Raw genomic sequence first — 14,225 nt, forward strand, 5'->3', positions numbered from 1 at the left:
CAAATTACTGATTTCACAATAGTGAAAATTCGAATCTCATCCGGATCTCATCTAGAACTGTAAATAATCCGGTTCGAACGAACAAACAGTCCAAACAAAAATCTAGATCTTGTTATAAATGAGTAAGTGTCACCACTTTGATTAAATTTACTAAAAATAGAGACTTGGATCTTCTTTCAAAATCTAGCTGTTGATTCGGTTGAAATTACTTATTTTACAATAGTGAAAATCGGATGGCATCCAGATCTCATTTAGATTATATCAAACCGAATGAACAAATACTCCAAACAAAAACCTAAATCTTGTTAGAGATAAATAGGTTTCAGTGTTGTCACCATTCTGATTTAAATGTTGTTAAATGTTAATCCAGATCCAAATTACTGATTTTACAATAGTGAATTGGATCCGGATTTCACCTAGATCTGAAAATAATCCAGACCGTGTGAACAACCAGTTCATACAAAAATCTGAATCTTGTTATTATCTTTAAAATCTTCTAATTAAATTTATAAGAAATCCATATTCTGATCTCCTCCAAAAATCCAGATGTTGGCCCGGATCTAAATTAGTGATTCTACAATACTTAGTGAAAATCTGGACCGCATCTGGATTTTATCCAGATCGGAAAATAAACCGGACCAAATGAACCACCAGATCAAACAAGATTCTAAATTTTGATTCAGTATTGTCACCATTTTGATTAAAAAAAAATGCCGGATGTTGATCAGGATCCAAATTACTGATTTCACAATAGTAAATCGCATCCGGATTTCATCTAAACCCGAAAATAATCCGGATTCAACGAACAAACAGTCCAAACAAAAATCTAGATTTTGTTAGAGTTTCAGTGTTGTCTAGTAAAAATTCAGATTCGGATTTCCTTCCAAAATCCAGATGTTGATTTAGACTCAAATTACTGGTTTTACAGTAGTGAAAATCCAGTTCACGTTCGGATCTCATCTAGATCTCAAAATAATCCAAACAGAATCAACAACCATTCGAAACAAAAATCTAAATCTTGATGTTGACCCAAATCCAAATTGCTGAATTTACAATAGTGAATCGCATCTCCATTTCATCTAGATCTGAAAATAATTCAGATCGACTGAACAACCAGTCTAAACAAAAATCTAAAACTTAATTATCTTTAAAATCTTCTAATTAAATTTACTAAAAGTCCAGATTCAGATCTTCTCCAAAAATCCGGATGTCATATTAGTGATTTTACAATAGCAAAAATCCGGATCACATCCAGATGTCATCTAGTCCAAGCAAAAATCAAAATCTTGATTATTATCTTTAAAGTCTTCTAATTAAATTTACTAAAAATCCACATTCGGATCTCCTCCAACAATCGAGATGTTGGTCTGGATCCAAATTAGTGATTTTACAACAGTCAAAATCTGGATCGCATCCAGATATTATCCAGATCGGAAAATAAACCGGACCGAATGAACTCCCAGATCAAACAAGATTCTAAATTTTGTTTCAGTATTGTCACTATTTTGATTAAAACTAATAAAAATCCAGATTCCGGTCTCCTCTAATAAGTCCGGATGTTGATCAGTATCCAGATTACTGATTTCATAATAGTGAAAGTTGGAATCTCGTCCGGATCTCATCTAGATCTGAAAATAATCTGGATCGAACGGACAAACAATCCAAAAAAAATCTAAATCTTGTTAGCGATGAGTAAGTTTCAGTGTTGTCAGCACTTCGATTAAATCTACTAAGAAACCAGATTCAGATCTCCTCCAAAAATCCCGATGCTGATCCAAATCCAAATTACTAATTTTAGAACAGCGAATGGCATTCAGATTTCATCTACATCTGACAATAATCCGGATCCAGTGAACAACCAGTCTAAACGAAAATCTAAGAGCCAATTTACAGAAAGCGAAGTTAAAGTTAATTCGCGATTAACTTTTAATTGAGGTTCGTCGCTAGGCAGCGTACAGGTTTTAACCAATCACGGCCTCGTATTCCACATTTTAATCCTATGTTAAACTAATCGAGGATTAAATATTTAATTCGCTGTTCTATAAACCGGCCCTAAATCTTGATTATTATCTTTAAAATCTTCTGATTAATTTTACTACAAAGCCAAATTCAGATCTCCTCCACAAATCCAGATGTTGGTCCAGATTTAAATTAGTGAAAATAAACCGGACCGAATGAACCACCAGATCAAACAAGATTCTAAATTTTGTTTCAGTATTTTCACAGTTTTAAATTAAATCTACTAAAAATTCAGATTCGGATCTCCTCAAAAAATCCGGATGGTGATTCAGATTCAAATTACCAATTTTACAATAGTGGATCGCATCCGGATTTCATCTAGATCTGAAAATAATCCGGATCGAGTGAACAACCAGACCAAACAAAAATCTAAATCTTGATTATCTTTAAAATTTCCTAATTAAATTTACTAAAAATCCAGATTCGGATCTCCTCCAAAAATCCGGATTAGTGATTTTACAACAGTGAAAATCCGGATCACATTCGGATGTCACCTAGATCCGAAAATAATCCTGACCGAATAAGCAACCAGTCTAAACAAAAATCTAAATCTTCTTAAAAATTAATAAGTTTCGGTGTTGTCACCATTCTGATTAAATCTGCTAAAGATACAGATTCAGATCTTTTCCAAAAATCCGGATTCAAATTACTGATTTTACAGTAGTGAAAATCCGGATAGCATCCGGATATCATCTAGATCTCAAAATAATCCAAACCGAATGAAAAACCATTCCAAACAAAAATCTAAACCTTCTAAGAAATGAATAAGTTTCAGTATACACCATTCTGATTAAATCTACTAAAGATCCAGATTCAAATCTCCTCCAAAAATCCGAATGTTAGTTCTAGTCCAAATTAGTGATTTTACAATAGTGAAAATCCGCATCGCATCCGGATTTTACCTAGATCTGAAAATAAACCGGACCGAATGAACCACCAGATCAAACAAAATTCTAAATTTTATTTCATTGTTGTCACCATTTTAGTAAAAATCCAGATTCCGGTCTCCTCCAAAATTCCGGATGTTGATGCGGATCCAAATTACTGATTTCACGATGGTGAAAATCCGGATCTCTTCTAGATCTGAAAATAATCCGGACCAAATGAACAACAAATCCAAACAAAAATATAACTATGGTTAGAGATGAGTAAGTTTCATTGTTGTCACAATTTTGATTAAATATACTAAAAATCCAGATTTGAATCTCCTCCAAAAATTCGGATGTTGACATAGATCCAAATTACTTATTTTACAATAGTGAATCGCTGGATTCTGGATTTCGGATAAATCCGAAAATAATCCGCATCGAGTGAATAACCGGTCGAAACAAAAATCTAAATCTTGATTATGTTAAAAATCTTGTGATTAAATTTACTAAAAATCCAGATTCGAATCTCCTCCAGAAATCCGGATGTCAAATTAGTGATTTTACAACAGTGAAAATCCGGATCACATTCGGACGTCACCTAGATCCGAAAATAATCCTGACCGAATAAGCAACCAGTCCAAACAAAAATCTAAATCTTTTAAGAAATGAATAAATTTCAGTATTGTCACCATTCTGATTAAATCTACTAAAAATCCAGATTCGGATGTCCTCTAAAAATCAGGATGTAAAATTAGTGATTTTACGATAGTGAAAATTCGGATCACATCCGGATGTCATCTAGATCGGAGAATAATCCGGACCGAATAAGCAACCAGTCTAAACAAAAATCTAAATCTTCTTAGAAATTACTAAGTTTCGGTGTTGTCACCATTCTGATTAAATCTGCTAAAGATCCAGATTCGGATCTCTTCCAAAAATCCGAATGAAAAACTATTCCAAACAAAAATCTAAACCTTCTAAGAAATGAATAAGTTTCAGTATTGTCACCATTCTGATTAAATCTACTAAAGGTCCAGATTCAAATCTCCTCCAAAAATCCGGATATTGACCGAATCTAAATTAGTGATTTTACAATAGTAAAAATCCTCATCGCATCCGGATCTTATCTAGATCTGAAAATAAACCGGACCGAATGAACCAGCAGATCAAACAAAATTCTAAATTTTATTTCATTGTTGTCACCATTTTTGTAAAAATCCAGATTCCGGTCTCCTCCAAAATTCCGGATGTTGATGCGGATCCAAATTACTGATTTCACGATGGCGAAAATCCGGATCTCATCTAGATCTGAAAATAATCCGGACCAAATGAACAACAAATCCAAACAAAATATAACTATGGTTAGAGATGAGTAAGTTTCATTGTTGTCACAATTCTGATTAAATCTACTAAAAATCCAGATTCGGGTCTCCTCCTCGTTTTGATCCAGATCCAAAGTACTGCCTTTACAATAGTAAAAATCGGGATCTCATCTACATCTGAAAATAATCCACATTTCAACGCTATTTAAATTTTATAAAATAGCACTTGTGGTTTATGAATCCGGCTGTAAAAAATAATGTATTAACTAATTAAATTTTCTCAAATTTCTGGGAACACAGTAACTGTTTCTTTGAATGATCATCACTGAACGTAAAAAAATACGCTGCATCTCCCATAGATTATTCTCCTAATGGCCCACATTAATCCATATGAATTAATTCCAAGATTCCTACTGCACAATAGTAATTAGAGCTTGGAAGTGGTTTTCTAGTTCTTTTCCATTGACACAAATTTCAAACTGCCACTAGATTGTTTTAACTGATGGCTAAAGTGAAAACTTTGTGACATTTTTAATCGCAAAAGCTTCATTCCAAAAACGCCAATTTAAAACAATAGAACCCAAAAATTGAACACATTGAACCCAAGATCCCAAAAGTCCCTTTTTTCTCAGCGTGCCACTTTCGTCCACTTTTCGAACCTGCTCGCTCAAAATTGATTATGTAAACACAGTCAATGTACCACTGAACTTAATAGTGGCCGTCTTCCGCTCTGAATGCCTCATCGCGTCATTCACTAGACCTCCTACCACCCAGACTTCATTCTTGCTCTCGCAGACATATGGTCAATGTGTTACTGCACCTTTTGTCACGCATTTACCAAACTAATCGGATTTTATGTAACTGGAGGAATATGTGTCAGCGTGTCGACGGAATTCGCGCATTATCGCCGCTTCTTGGACTAATTGGGTCGACAATTAGCGATATTCGCGGATTACGGTTTGAATTATGACCTCAAAGTCTAGACTCGACAAGGTAATTATTGCCGCCGAAATCGTTCGAATATCCAGAGCCGGATCTGATCGGGCATTCTTTCTAGCACAAGCGTTTGCGGTCTCGCCGGCTGCAGACCAGCAGATTCCAATTTTTAACAAGCGAAATTTCGCTATGTGGCGTTTCCTGGAGGAATCGGCTACCTTCGCGCTCCATATATCTTACAAAATTTTTCCAAAGCTCCGAAGCTTCTTCAAGGGCGCCTCTGCGTCTCCGCTCCGCCACCTCCTTCAAGCAGGAAGTGAAAATAGTGGGTCAGTAAGGAGGTTCATCCGCGGAATGCTGCCTGACCTTGACTCGCCAACATTCGGAAGACCTCACAGACCTCCACGGCATCAGCTGTTGGTGCAATTTGCCTCAAATGTTTAATTGTTAATCTCCTGTGTAACGGAGCTTTCGCTAATTGCACCAGTGCAATTTTCGGCGGCACCCGGAAAATGGCCCGTTTTAGGCGCTAGGTGGTCGACATCCGCGGCCTCATTCCTCAGATAATTTGCATTCAAATTTACGGCACGGTTACGATTTTTAAAAGTAACGCTTGGTCATGGTGAGAGTTAAAAGTCGAAGATTCGACAAGAAAATGTGTGTGTAATTGTCACGTCCTACTCGCACGGGCTCGAGATGCATGTTATGAAATCGTTACCTCAGCTCGAAAAGAAGAGTTTGCTTAGATGCAGCTTGGGTGTGTTTGTTGGTGGCTGGGTGTTGACAAACACGTTCGTGAGGTAGAATAATGGGTTTCGGGAAAGTAGAGCTTCGAAATATTATTGCTGTAGAAATAAATTAATTGTTTATCACCCCTTTAGGAAAAATTCTAAATTTAATCGTTTTGGTCTTGGGTTATTATATTAAATTTTCTCAAAATTTTATGAAGATGGCACTATTTTTTTTATCATATAGGCTGCCATAAAAATAAATTTTTGAAATTAATTTTTGTAGTTCATTTTAAAAATTAGAAAATGGGCTAGATATTTCTTTGTAGATTTTGACACATAGAATTCATTTTTAGCTTCATATGTTTAAAAATGTCTAGCTTTTTTCCAGATCGTCAATTGAAATATGGCAATATTTTGCATTTAAAAAAAAATTGACTTTTTAATAAAAAAATATTTTTGGAACCAGCATCTCGAGATCCCAGAAATTTTTCATGATTTCAAAGCAACTTTTTGGATTTTTTTAAAATGTAACTTTCAAACCGAATATTTCGAATGTCTTTCTCTAGGATATTAAACAAGCTGTATTTTTGGTATCAGTCCCTGGAGATCTATACATATCCTAGAATTTTTTGATGAAATTCAGGAAGCTTTGACAAAAGTTTAAGTTTTCAATTCTCCTTCCTACCCATTTTACCCATTACAGAATTCATTTTCGGCACTATACAATAGCATTTTTTCCAAGATCGACAATTTATTGAAATATGGTAATATTTTGGATTTTTAAAAAATTTGACTGTCAAACTGAATATTTCGAATAGGACTTTGAACACCTTATATATCTGGTAACATCACTTCGAGATCTATCTTCTAGAACTTATTGAGGATTTTCAGGAAACTTTCCCAAAAACACAGATTTTCAGTGCTCTTTCCTACCTTATTATTATTATCTGAATATATTTTTTGAGATTTCGACACCCAGAATTCGTTTTTCAGTTTCGTCTATTTGAAAATGCCGGGCATTTTTTTAGAACCGTCAATTGAATTTTGAAAATATTTTGGATTAAAAAAAAAATACTTTCAAACCAAATATTTCAAATATCTTTCTCTAGAACCTTAAACACGCTGTATTTTTGAATCAGGATCTCGAACTCTCTATCCCAAAATTTTTTAAAAGATTTTTAGGAAATTTTTTCAGAAGCTCAGATATTTTTTTTTAATTTCGACATCCAGAATACATTTTGAGCTTCATTTATTTGAAAAACCTTCAATTTTCCAGGATCGTCAATGGAAATATACCGAATGTTTCGAAAAATCTTTCTCTGGGTCCTTAAAGAAGCTATATTTTTGGTATAAGCACTTCGAGATTTCTCCTACAATTGAGGATATTGAGGAAACTCTGTCAAAAATTTTAATTCTCCTTTCCACCATTTTCAAAAATTAGCCAAAGATATTTTTTGTAGATTTTTTTCAAGTTCAAATTTTCAATGTTTCTTCCAACATTAGGAAATTTTGCCCACTTTTCGAGGACTTTCAAAAGTTAGTTTAAAATTTTTTGTAGATTTGGACATCTAGATTCATTTTCAATTTTATTTATTTGAAAATTCATAGTATTTTTTCCGGATCCTCAACTGAAATATGGCAATATTTTGGATTTTTCAAAAAATTGATTTTCAAATAAAATTTATTTTTGGTGTTAACACGTCAATATTTCTATCCTAGAATTTTTTGAGGATTTTCGGGAAACATTTTCAAAATTTTCAATGTTTCTTCATATTCTTTGAAATTTTGACAATTTTTCGAGCATTTTCGAAAATTAGCCAAAGTTTTTTTGTAAATTTCTACATCCAGATCTCATTTTCAGCTTTATTTATTCGAAAATTCCGAGTTTTTTTCTAGGATTGTCAAACTGAAATATAGCAATATTTTGTAATTTAAAAAAAAATGTGTTTCAAACCAAAATGTTTCGAATACATGTATTTCTCTATGATTTTAAACATGCTGCATTTTGCACCTCGAGAATTATCTCCTAGAATTTTTTAAAGGATTTTCAGGAAAATTTTTCAAAAGCTCAGATTTTCATTGCACCTTCCTCTCATGAAATTTTACCCATTTTTTTTTGAACTTTTTCAAAAATTAGCGAAAGTTTTTTTTTGTAGATTCCGACAACGAGAATTAATTACCACCTCGAGATCAATATCATATAATTTTTTAAGGGTTTTCAGGAAACTTTTTCAAAACTTCAAATTATCAATGCTCTTTTGTATATTACGAAAGTTTGCCCACTTTTCGACCAGTTTCAAAAATGAGCTAAGGAGATTTTTCTATAGATTTCGACATGCCTTATTCATTTCCAGCTTAACTTGTTAAAATATTCCTAGCATTTTTCTAGAATTATCAATTGAAATACCGCAATATTTTTCATTTAAAAAAATTGACTTTCAAAGCAAATATTTTCAATATTTTTTCCTAGGACCTTAAACACGCTGTATTTTTCGAATCAGCACCTTGAAATCTACATCCTAAAATTTTTGAGGCTATTCAGAAAACTTTTTAAAAAGTTCTAATTTTCAGTCTTCCTTTCTACCTTATGAAATTTTGTCAGTTAGATATTTTTTCGATTTCGAGATCCAGAATTCATTTTCAGCTTTATTTAATTGAAAATTCCTCTCATTTTTCCAAAATCGTCAACTGAAATATGGCAATTTTGGATTTTTCAAAAAATTGATTTTCAAATCAAATATTTCGATTCTAGGACCTTAAACATGGTGTATATTTGGCATAAGCACGTCGAAATGTATATTCTAGAATTTTTTGAGGATTTTCAGGAAACATTTTCAAAAGTTCACATTTTCAGCGCTAATGAAATTTTGCCCATTTTTCAACCAAATTTTCTAGGATTGTCAATTAAAATATGGCAATATTTTGGAGATTTAAAAAAATTTACTTCCAAACTAAAATATTTCGAATATCTTTCTGTGCGATTTTAAACACGTTATATTTTTGGTGTCAGCACCTCGAAAATTATATCCTAGAATTTTTTAAAAGATTTTTAGAAAATTTTTTCAAAAGCTCAGACTTTCAAAGCTCCTTCATCCCTTATAAAATTTTACCCGTTTTTCGATCAATTTCCAAAATTAGCTAAGGATATTTTTGTAAATTCCGACACGAGACTTCATTAATTTGAAAATTTCTTGCATTTTTTCAGGATCGTCAACTGAAATGCAAATACAAAATAAATATCTTGGATTTTTGAAAAATTAGATTTTGGAATCAAATATTTCGAATATCTTTCTTTAAGACTTTAAACACGCTGTATTTTCGCTATTACTACCTCGAGAATTATATCCTAGAATTTAATGAGGGTTTTCAGGAAACTTTCTTAAAAGTTCAACCATTTTCAAAAATTAACTAAAAAAATTTCGTAGCTTTTGACATACAGAATACATTTTCAGATTTCATTTATTTGAAAATTTCTAGCATTTTCCCAGTGTTTTCAATTGAAATGTGACAATACATATTTTGGATTTTTCAAAAAATTTGCCTTTCAAATCAATTGTTTCGAATTCCTTTCTCTGTGGCTTTAGACACGTTAAATTTTTGACATCAGCACTCGCCATCTATATCCTAGAATTTTTAAAGGATTTTATGAAAATATTTTCAAAAGTTCAATTTTTTTCTGCCTTATGAAAGTTTACGCATTTTTCAAATATTTTCAAAAATTAGCCGAAGACATTTTTTTTTGTAAATTTCGACAACCAGAGTTCATTTTTAGCATTATTTATTCTAAAAATGCTAGCTTTTTTCCAGGATCGTCAATTGAAATATCGCACTATTTCGGATTAAAAAAAAAATTGACATCCAAACCGAATATTTCGAATATCTTTCTTTAGGTCCTAAAACACACTATATTTTTGGTATCAGCACGTCGAAACTATACCCTAGAATTTTTTGGAAACTTTTCCAAAAGTTAAAATTTTCAATGGCTTACCTTACGAAATTTTTCCCATTTCTCAACTATTTTCAAAAATTAGCCAAAGTTTTTTTTCGATTTCGACATACAGAATTCATTTTTAGTTTCATTTATTTGAAAATTCCCAACATTTTTCCAGGATCATCAAATGAAATATGGTAATATTGTGGATTTTTTTTTAATTTGACTTTCAAACCGAATATTTCGAATGTCTTTCTTTGGAACCGTAAACTTGCTGTATTTTTGTGTCAGTATCCTAGAATTTTTGAGGATTTTCAGTTAACTTTGCGAAAGTTCAAATTTTCAATGCTCTCTTTCATATCTTATGAAATTGTTTCTATTTTTTGACCATTTTCATACATGATGCATTTTCAACTTCATTTATTTGAAAATTCCTAGCATTTTTCCAAAATCGTCAATTGAAATAAGGCAATATTTTGAATTTTACAAAAATTTGACTTTCAAACCAAATATTTCGAATGTCTTTTTTTAGGACCTCAAAAACGCTCTATTTTGGTATCAGTACCCTAGAATTTTTTGAGGATTTTCAGTAAACTTTTTCAAAAATCAGCTAAAGTTTTTTTTGTAGATTCCGACAACGAGAATTCATTTTCAGATTCATTTATTTGAAAATTTCTAGCATTTTTTCAGGATCGTCAATTGAAATAAAATAATATTTTGAAGTTTTTAAAAATTTTATTTTCTATTTAAGTAGTTTGAATATCTTTTTCTAAGACTTCAAACACGCTGTATTTTCGTTATTACCACTTCGAGATCAATATCATATAATTTTTTAAGGGTTTTCAGGAAACTTTTTCAAAAGTTCAAATTATCAATGCTCTTTTGTACATTACGAAATTTTGCCCCCTTTTCGACCATTTTCAAAAATGAGATAAGGAGAGTTTTCTATAGATTTCGACATATCTTATTCATTTCCAGCTTCACTTATTTAAAAATTCCTAGCATTTTTCTAGAATCATCAGTTGAAATAACGCAATATTTTTTGATTTTTAAAAAAATTGACTTTCAAAGCAAATATTTTCAATATTTTTTGCTAGGACCTTAAACACGCTGTATTTTTGGAATGAGCACCTTGAAATCTACTTCCTAAAATTTTTGAGGTTATTCAGAAAACTTTTTAAAAAGTTCTAATTTTCAGTCTTCCTTTCTACTTTATGAAATTTTGTCCGTTAGATATTTTTTCGATTTCGAGATCCAGAATTCATTTTCAGCTTTATTTAATTGAAAATTCCTCTCATTTTTCCAAAATCGTCAACTGAAATATGGCAATTTTGGATTTTTCAAAAAATTGATTTTCAAATCAAATATTTCGGTTCTAGGACCTTAAACATGGTATATATTTGGCATAAGCACGTCGAAATGTATATTCTAGAATTTTTTGAGGATTTTCAGGAAACATTTTCAAAAGTTCACATTTTCAGCGCTTATGAAATTTTGCCCATTTTTCAACCAAATTTTCTAGGATTGTCAATTAAAATATGGCAATATTTTGGAGTTTTAAAAAAATTTACTTCCAAACTACAATATTTCGAATATCTTTCTCTATGATTTTAAACACGTTGTAATTTTGGTGTCAGCACTCGAAAATTATATCCTAGAATTTTTTAAAAGATTTTCAGGAAAATTTTTCAGAAGCTCAGATTTTCAAAGCTCCTTCATCCCTTATAAAATTTTACCCGTTTTTCGATCAATTTCCTAAATTAGCTAAGGATATTTTTGTAAATTCCGACACGAGACTTCATTAATTTGAAAATGTCTTGCATTTTTTCAGGATCGTCAACTGAAATGCAAATACAAAATAAATATCTTGGATTTTTGAAAAATTAGATTTTGGAATCAAATATTTCGAATATCTTTCTTTAAAACTTTAAATACGCTGTATTTTCGCTATTACTACCTCGAGAATTATATCCTAGAATTTAATGAGGGTTTTCAGGAAACTTTCTTAAAAGTTCAACCATTTTCAAAAATTAACTAAAAAAATTTCGTAGCTTTTGACATCCAGAATACATTTTCAGATTTCATTTATTTGAAAATTTCTAGCATTTTCCCGGGGTTTTCAATTGAAATGTGACAATACATATTTTGGATTTTTCAAACAAATTGCCTTTCAAATCAATTGTTTCGAATTCCTTTCTCTGTGGCTTTAGACACGTTAAATTTTTGACATCAGCACTCGCCGTCTATATCCTAGAATTTTTAAAGGATTTTATGAAAATATTTTCAAAAGTTCAAATTTTTACTGCCTTATGAAAGTTTACGCATTTTTCAAATATTTTCAAAAATTAGCCAAAGACATTTTTTGTAAATTTCGACAACCAGAGTTCATTTTCAGCATTATTTATTCGAAAATTGCTAGCTTTTTTCCAGGATCGTCAATTGAAATATCGCACTATTTTGGATTTAAAAAAAAATTGACATCCAAACCGAATATTTCGAATATCTTTCTTTAGATCCTAAAACACACTATATTCCTGTTATCAGCACGTCGAAATCTATACCCTAGAATTTTTTGGAAACTTTTTCAAAAGTTAAAATTTTCAATGGCTTACCTTTATTCTATTTTCAAAAATTAGCTAAAGTTTTTTTTCGATTTCGAGATACAGAATTCATTTTTAGTTTCATTTATTTGAAAATTTCCAACATTTTTCCAAGATCATCAACTGAAATATGGTAATATTTTGAATTTTTTTTAAATTTGACTTTCAAAGAAATAGATTTTCAAATCAAATTATTTTTGGTGTAAGCACGTCGAAATCTCTATCCTAGAATTTTTTGAGGATTTTCAGGAAACATTTTCAAAAGCTCAAATTTTCAATGTTCCTTCGTACTTTGAAATTTTGACAATTTTTTGAGCATTTTCAAAAATTAGCGAAAGTTTTTTTGTAAATTTCTACATCCAGACCTCATTTTCATATTTATTTATTCGAAAATTCCGAGCTTTTTTCTAGGATTGTCAAACTGAAATAAAGCAATATTTTGAAGTTTTTAAAAATTTGATTTTCTATTTAAGTATTTTGAATATCTTTTTCTAAGACTTTAAACACGCTGTATTTTCGTTATTACCACCTCGAGATCAATATGATATAATTTTTAAGGGTTTTCAGGAAACTTTTTCAAAAGTTCAAATTATCAATGCTCTTTTGTACGTTACAAAATTTTACCCACTTATCGACCATTTTCAAAAATGAGCTAAGGAGATTTTTCTATAGATTTCGACAACCGAATATTTCGAACGTCTTTCTCTGAGACCGTAATTTTGTGTGTCAGTATCCTAGAATTTTTGAGGATTTTCAGTAAATTTTGTTCAAGTTCAAATTTTCAATGCTCTATTTCATATCTTATGGAATTTTTTCTATTTTTTGACCATTTTCATACATGATGCATTTTCAGTTTCATTTATTTGAAAATTCCTAGCATTTTTCCAAAAATTTTTACAAAAAAAATTTTTACAAAAATTTGACTTTCAAACCAAATATTTCGAATGTCTTTTTTAGGACCTCAAACACGCTCTGTTTTGGTATCAGTACCCTAGAATTTTTTGAGGATTTTCAGTAAACTCTTCAAAAGTTCGAATTTTCAATGCTCTCCTTCATTTCTTATTATATTTTGTCTATTTTTGCCCATTTTCCAAAATTAGCTAAATATATTTTTTTGTAGGTTTCGACATCCAGAATTCATGTTCAACTTCATTTATTTGAAAATTCCTAGCATTTTTCCAGAATCATCAATTCAAATATGGCAATATTTGGAATTTTACAGAAATTTGGCTTCCAAACCGAATATTTCGAATATCTTTCTCTAGAACAATAAACACGCTGTATTTTTGGTCTCAGCACTCTATAGGATCAATATCCTAGAATTTTTTTAAGACTTTGAGGAAATTTTTCATATAATTCAAATTTTTTAATCCAGTGAAAGCTTTTAATTACTCAATACTCCTAAAACAAGCTCTGGAGAAACGGTTTTTTGTTTAACAAAAAATGTTCTCTTCCTACTAAAAATGAAAGCAGCACTTCCACCTCCATAAATCCGTCAATTTATCGAAAAATCTTAATTAGGCCGGATCAAGCCGAATCTTCTGGGTCAGCATTCGCAATCGCTGTCAATTAAAAATAAAGCCATCAAAACGAAACCATTAACAATGTTGATAATAGCACCAGCGCTGGTAGAAGTCCGCATCATGCTCTGAAAACCACCGTAACGTCCGCACTATTGATTAATTTCCGATTAATTAAACCAATTTGGCTTTATTAGTGTGAACGTTCAACCTCCACTCACGGCCCGCCACAAACCAATTAATCACTTAACAAATCCGGCCGACCTGGCACTGTTATTGTTGCTTCTTCTTGTTTAC

This window comes from Zophobas morio, unplaced genomic scaffold (assembly GCF_036711695.1).
Source record: "Zophobas morio isolate AGI-343-1 ecotype UQ-CSIRO unplaced genomic scaffold, CSIRO_AGI_Zmor_V1 ptg000008l, whole genome shotgun sequence".
Lineage (NCBI taxonomy): Eukaryota > Metazoa > Arthropoda > Insecta > Coleoptera > Tenebrionidae > Zophobas > Zophobas morio.